The sequence below is a fragment of the Symphalangus syndactylus genome, chromosome 13, assembly GCF_028878055.3.
Source record: "Symphalangus syndactylus isolate Jambi chromosome 13, NHGRI_mSymSyn1-v2.1_pri, whole genome shotgun sequence".
NCBI classification, from domain to species: domain Eukaryota; kingdom Metazoa; phylum Chordata; class Mammalia; order Primates; family Hylobatidae; genus Symphalangus; species Symphalangus syndactylus.
This window is the reverse complement of record NC_072435.2, coordinates 26,499,262-26,507,088: the sequence shown is the minus strand read 5'-3', so window position 1 is coordinate 26,507,088 and position 7,827 is coordinate 26,499,262.

Sequence of the window (7,827 nt, the reverse complement as noted above, 5' to 3'; positions counted from 1 at the left end):
ATTAGTAGCATGGGAACCTGAATCTACATCTGGCTCTCTCCCTTGTAACACTTCCCTCCTACAACAGCCTCACAGTGCAAATTTGTTCTCTTTCCTACCCACTTTTAGAACTTTACTTCCCAGCGCTTTACACTGTGGGGTGGCCACATAGTCACAGCTACATAAACAAGAGCCTGTGATCTCCTAATGCAATATTCAGTGTGCATGCTCAGCCTGCTCCTTCCACACAGGCAGGAAAGCAAAGGCGGTCCCATCTTTGCCCCAGAAGCAGCAGTTCAGAGATCAGTCTCCCCAAGAGCCGCTCTAGAAACTCACACTCTGAGAACACCCACACTGTGAGACCAACTTGAATTTTGCTGTCACCCCAGCAAGTCATTCTCAAGACTCTCTAGCAAGCCTGTATCCTTTACACCCAGAGAGCTCATCTCCCAGCCATTTTCTGACCCACTGGTAAACACACTGGTCAAGATGCAAACCTCCTCTACCTTCAATCCTGAGACCATTTCATCCCAGCCCCAGCCCTTCAGTCTAGCCTCCCTACAGGGCCAGTCCAAAAACAGCGGTACCCAACCCAAATGCAGAAATCCATATGGATAACTAAGAGGTAGAAAAGGCAGTTATGCATGAATGGGTTGGAGCAGAGATCTCCAGGGTTGAAAAATCCAGGATCCAACCATTCCCAGAAGCTCATGGCAGACTTTCCCTCATACGTAATACATCAGAATTGCACCAAATACTCATGCGGAGAACACGGCAATATAACTGAGAATGGCAATGATACCACCCTGATTGGTAAGAATAATCTGGATTTCCTACTGAACTGAGGTTCAGGTCAAATGTCCAGAGGACAGTTACCTAAATTAAAGAGGAATTTTCTTAACAAAGGGGGCTTGGATGTCAGATTAGCAGCCAACAGTATCCAATAAAAAAAAAAACTAGGGTCTGCTGTGTTGGCTCAGGCCTGTAATTGCAGCAATTCTGGAGGTGAAGGCAGAATTCCTTGAGGCCAGGAGTTCGAGACCAGCCTGGGCAACATACCAAGACCTTGCCTCTACAAAAAAATTTAAAAATTAGCCAGGCATGGTGGTGCATGCATGTAGTCCCAGGTACTTAGGACGGTGAGGCAGGAGGATCACTCGAGCCCAGGAGTTCCAGGCTGAATTGAGTTTATGATCACATCACTGCACTCCCACCTGGGCAACATAGCAAGATCCTGTCTCAAAAAAAAAAAAAAAAGGCAAAAAAAAGCCTTCCACTTCAAATAAAAGTTAGGATGCTTCCAAATCATTACAAGCCCTCAGCCTTATCTGCTTTTGGGAGGAATGAAGCAGGGAGGAAGGAAACAGGTAATTTCTCCCATATGATGGCCTACCTTTGGATTTGGCTGACTGCTGTATCAGGTATCATTTTGTGGGGGTTTTAAAAAAAAATTTTTTTTTTTTTTTTTTTGAGAAGGAGTCTCAATCTGTTGCCAGGCTGGAGTGCAGTAGCGTGATCTCAGCTCGTGCAACCTCTGCCTCCTGGGTTCAAGCAACTCTCTGCCTCAGCCTCCTGAGTACCTGGGATTACAGGTGCCCACCACCACGCCTGGCTAATTTTTGTATTTTTAGTAAAGACGAGGTTTCACCATCTTGGCCAGGCTGGTCTTGAACTCCTGACCTCATGATCCACCTGCCTCAGCCTCCCAAAGTGCTGGGATTACAGGTGTGAGCTACTGCGCCTGGCCAAATTTTTTTTTTTTTATAGAGACAGGGTCTCGCTATGTTGGCCAGGTTGGTCTTGAACTCTTGGCCTCAAGCAATCCTCCCACCTCAGCCTCCCAAAGTGCTAGGATTACAGGCATGAGTGACTGCTCCCAGCCTCGTGGCGTAGTTTAACTTGCTGTTCTCTACCTACCCAACTCCCAATTTTTCCTTTTAATTGAGTGAGTAGTTCAACTTAGAGGTTTGATTAGTCCCATGTTCAATTTTTTTAGGTAAGAATCCTTCATGGATGGTGCTGTGTACTTCCTGCTGCAACATATGAAGAGGCATGAGGGCAAAAAAACAAAGAAAAAAAAAAGAAAGGGGAGCTATTACAAAATTAAAGAGATCTAAGAGATACAACAAGCAAATCGAATGCACCCACATCATTTGGATCATGATTCAAACAATCCAATGTCAAAAGACAATGATGAGATGATCAGAAAAAAACTGCATGTGGACTAGCTATTCAATGAACTAAAGAAATAGGCTGGGCACAGTGGCTCACGCCTGTAACCCCAGCACTTTGGGAGGCCGACATGGGCAGATCACTTGAGGTCAAGAGTTCAAGACCAGCCTGGCCAACAGGAAGAAACCCCATCTCTACAAAAAAATACAAAAATTAGCCTGGTGTGGTGGTGGATGCCTGTAAGCCCAGCTACTCGGGAGGCTGAGGCAGGAGAACTACTTCCACATGGGAAGCGGGAATTGCAGTGAGCCAAGATCATGCCACTGCAGTTCAGCCTCAGTGACAGAGCAAGAGTCTGCCTGCCCAAAAAGAAAAGGAAAGAAATTATTATTAACTTGGATACACTGAAAATGGTCTAGGATGGGTGAAGTGGCTCACACCTGTAATCCTAGCACTTTGGGAAGCCGAGGCAGAAGGACTGCTTGAGCCCAGGAGTTCAAGACCAGCCTGGGCAACATAGCAAGATCCTGTCTGTAAAAGAAAAAACAAAAAGGAAATGGTCTAGTGGTTAGAAATTTTTTTAATGACCTTACCGGTTAGAGATTCATACTGGGATACTTACAAGTTTCAAGGCACGAAGCCTTGGATTTTCTATGAAAGTCTCCAGACTAAAACAAAAGTGGAGGCACAGATAAATATGACTGATGTGAAAGGTGAATATGAGTTGGTAACTGTTGAAGCTAAGTTATGGGCAAATATTATACTCTCAATTTCCATGAAAAAAAGTTAAAAAGATTCATCAGAGCCTGATGAGTTCTATCTAATCTTTACAGTACAGAGATGACTCCAATATTATGTAACATTCACAAATCATAGAAAAAGTGAAGCCTCTCTAACAATTATATAAAACCAACATGAATCAATAGAATAGGAAAAAAACAGAATTATAGAGATAGGTGCTTTTTCATTGATTTTCATCCTTCCTTCTTTTCTAATACTTGCATTCAAGGTTATAAATTTCCTCCACTGACTGCTTAGGTTAAATTCAACAAGGGTTTACATGTAGAATTCTTATTAAAATGCAATTGAAAATATTTCCACTGTGATTTTTTTTTGAACTCAGATTATTTAGAAGTGTACGGCATAACTGCCAATCATTCTGACAAGAAAACAGCACGTTCTGAATTGATAGTTCCAAAAAGTCACATGACTATTCTATAGCGAATAAATCATTTTGATATTGATTTATAGCTTAATTCCACTGTAGTTAAAGAAAATATTCTGTATGGTTTTAATCCTTTGAAATTTATTTAGACTTGCCTGATGGCCAACAGTATGGTGACTTTTTATAAATGTCCTATGTGCATCTGAGGAAAATTATTGAGTGCAGTGTTTTAGATTGGTCAAGTTTGTTAATCATGTATGTCATTCTAACCTTTCAGGGGTTGGGACTATTGTGGGTTAGCTGCCTGTTTTTGTAAATAATGTTTTATCAGAACACAGCCACACCCATTTGTTTATACATTCTGTATAGCCACTTTCATTCTGTAATTGCAGAACCTAGTAGATGCAGACAAGACCATTTAGCCAGCAGAGACTAAAATATTTGTCATCTGTCTGCACCTTTACAGAAAGTTTGCCAGCAATGGTTAATCTATACCCTTTTAGCTTTTTGTCTGCCTCTTCTCTCAGTTACTGAGAGAGGTATGTTAAGAATTTCCCATTATGATTGGGCATTTGTGGTTTCTCCTTGTGTCTAGCATACTCCATTCCTCTATACTTAACACACTTAAGTATATGCTCAACTGACTTTTTTTTTTATTTTTTTATTTTTTTTATTTTTTGAGACAGAGTTTCACTCTTGTTGCCTAGGCTGGAGTGCAATGGCATGATCCCAGCTCACTGCAACTTCTGTCTTCTGGGTTCAAGTGATTCTCCTGCCTCATCCTCCTGAGTAGCTGGGATTACAGACACCCGCTACCATGCCCTGCTAATTTTTGTATTTAGTAGAGATGGGGTTTCATCGTGTTGGCCAGACTGGTCTCGAACTCCTGATCTCAGGTGATCTACCCGCCTCAGCCTCCCAAAGTGCTGGGATTACAGGCATGAGCTCTCACGCCCAGCCCTCAATAGAACTTTTATGCACCAAAAGACATGTAGAAAAACGTTCATATCAACAATTCTCATAACTCCCATAGGCCATAACAATGTCTCTTGATAGTGGAATGGATAATACGGGGTATAATCATCAATGGAATACTACACAGCAGTGAAAAGGAAATGAGCTACTGCTATATGCAGCAACTTAGATGAATTTCACAACAAAAATATTAAGCAAAAGAAGCCAGCCACAAAAGAATGTGTACCTTAGGATTTCATTTCTACAAAGGTGACAACCATGCACATCTATGATGTTTTTAGGATAATAATTACCTTTGCGGAGGAGAGAGAAGATGAGGGCTTCTGGGATGCTACATTATTCTATTTTTTTAACCTGGTGATTTTCAAGTAGAATCACTTAAAAAAAAACTTAAGAGACCAATTTCTCTTATAAATGTATAGGCAAAAATTTTTTTTAATTTTCTACTATGAAAAATTTCAAGCAAAAGAACAGTATCCTCAAATTCCACATATTCATCATGTGACTTCAAGAATGATGAACTCACACCTAATTTTGTTTTATCTATACCACCATTCAGTCCCTCTCCAGCAATGGATTATGGATTATTCTGAAGCTAATCCAAGATATCGTTTCATTTCTTGATGCAAAAATATTAAATAAAATTTTAGCAAATAAAATCCAGTCTCATATTAAAAGAACAAACCATTATTGACAAGTATGGTTTTTCCCCTCAGGAATACATGAAATTGGGAAACAGAGCAACATAAATCAAAGAAAATTTTAAAGAGAAAAAAATATAAATGAAAATAATTGTAAAGGTCAAAAGCCCTTAGGAAAGAGAAATATGAACTTGATAAATCACAGTAATTATTTATTCAGACCATACTACGTACCTAGTACTACACTTTGAATATACTTAAAGAACATTTGCCCGCTTAATCTTCATAATGATTCCATGAAAAAGAAACTATGACAGCTTTTTTTTTCCACAAATAAGGAAAATGACTCAGAGATTAACGTACCCAAGTCATAGGCAGAGGCAGGTACTTCTTACTCCACAGTCCATACACTTGCCACCTGGCTAAAACTGTTTGCAGATGACAAAAATGCTCAACTAGAAAAAAGAAAGACATCAATTTATAAGTTATGTGTAATGACATGAGTAGAATGAAGTGACAGAATAAACGCATATATTTTTAACTTCTGTTCTTGTCCACTAAGTAAAATTAGAAATAAAAAAAGGAAAGGGGGAGGGGTCTTACGCGAAAAAAAAGTCACGATTTACAACAAAAAGTATTAACTATGTAGAAATAAGCATAACTAGAAATGTCCAAGATACGTATGGAAAAACACTACAGCTAGTCAAAGAAATAAAAATATTGGGTTAATGGAAATCCATCATATGTTCCTGAAAGTGTTGCATCCAGATCTACATCAATTCTACCCAAATTAAAGCAACCACTTGATGAAACTGCAGCAATTTAAAAAAGAAAACTCTCAAAGAGCATGTAATATGGGAATATGTAGTTAACAAGATGTTATTAAATACGAATAAAATTATACCAATACCTAGACACTTGATCCCAACATTAAACATGAAATACACTAAACCAGAGTTATTTTCTGGAGGAGTATTTAAAATGATGGGGATGTTATTACTTGGGTCGCAATGAACCTGAAAGCAAATTTTCTACAGAATATACAGTAGCAGGGAAGCAAGGGGACCAGCAGACCCCTTTTTAAGTACGCATGTGATAAGCAATGAACACGAACTGCCCAGAGCTGTCTCCAACACCGACACGATTCGCTTCCCCACCACGACGCCCTAGCGCTACTGTGCAACGAAGACCTCCCAAGCGCTGGTTCCAATGCGGAGACCATGAGCTCCTAGACTCTGGGAACCCCAACACGGCGGCGAAACGAACCCCGAGCGAGGACCCCCCCAGAGCTCCCCGCAACATGGACCCCACGCGCTAGCGAACAACAGAAAAAAAACTCAACGCGCTCTCCCTGCCCCTGAAACATTCCCAGAAGCCCACGCAGACCAGACCCATTACCTCTGTCTCCACTGCTGGAGGTGAGTCACGGACCCTAAGTCTCTTAAACACTCGCCTCTGCCCACCGCCCGGCCAACACCGCACGCTGCAGACGCCACACTCGCAAGTTTCGGGGATGGCGGCCGGCGAGGGCCACACATTGTCTTTCCAGAGACGCGGAATACGGCGCCGGCCGTCCCTTTATGATGCAATATGTCTGCGCCCAGGGGACGCTTGCTGGGAGCAGCCATTTTCAACCTTATTTCAACCTTACAGCAGGCGGAGTCCCTCTTTACGCGCCTTAAGACAGGTAGGCTCTGACGATGAAAAGCAATTGAAAACGACCCGTTTCACCCTTTTTCCAGTCCACGTGAGCTGCTGGATCTTGGCTTTGCAACATTAGCCAGGGGCGCTAATAAACTGCTTAGTTTCTCAAAGGCTCAAGCTTGCTCTGATCTGTCTGCAGGCTGGGTAGAGATGGTCACAGACATTTAGGCACTTTGATCCTAAGAAGAATGGAAAGAAACCATGTGGGCGCGGCAATCTTAGAGGAATTTCAAGAGGGAGGGACCTGAGCAACAATCGGAGGGGTTATTATCCTGAGGATGCTTCTGGCTGGAGAAAGCAGCCTTTGAGAACTGCCTAAGAAGTATCTTTACATGTACATCAGATGTAGCCTCAGAGGAAGGAGTCAGTCACAGAATGGGTTAAACAACAGCGTGTTAAAGCTTTGGTTATAATTGGTGTGGAGAATGGAGAACACAGTTCATCAGCGGCTGACCAAAGTGGGGAACCAACACTAAAACAGGGCTCTCCCACCCTGGAAAAGCCAAAAGCAGAATAAGCCTTTACATCCAGGAAGGTGGGAGCTACCTGAAATCAAAACTCTGAAGGGGAGATGATTCTGTTCAATACTGAGGCTCCGCTGATCAATTAACTGGTGAATTCTAGCACCAAACCTGCTCCCTATAATTTTACAACCAGCCTCAGAGAACCCTTAAAGGGATTGATCATTCACTCATTTATCCAACGAATGTTTATAAAATGCCTAATATGTGTCAAACACTGTTGTGCGTGCTGGGAATACAAAAGTTGGAAATGCAGGCACAAAGACTGTCATTCATGGAGATTACATTCTACTGGCAATTTCAGTGTGTGACCTAAATTGAGTGGTGCTAACTGTTGACTTGGCTGGTTGACTGAAACTTGGACTCAAAATCTGCCTACACTAAACGAAGTTTAAATGCCAGAAATTTCCTTATATATTATAAAGTATCCAAAGATAAATGGAGTTAGGAATGCTAGAATGGATTTATCATGTAAAATCAAGATTACCCATACCTCAAATATGTATTCCAGTAGCATCTAGAAGGCAATCTCTTCACTGACACTGATCTGGTCACAGGAAATAGAGATATACTACTGTAAGATTATTTTATTATATATTAAGAGATATAATGCCCTTGAAGTTAGAATGATAAGTTCATGATTTTCTTTCAGTCAATTCAGGCTACTAGA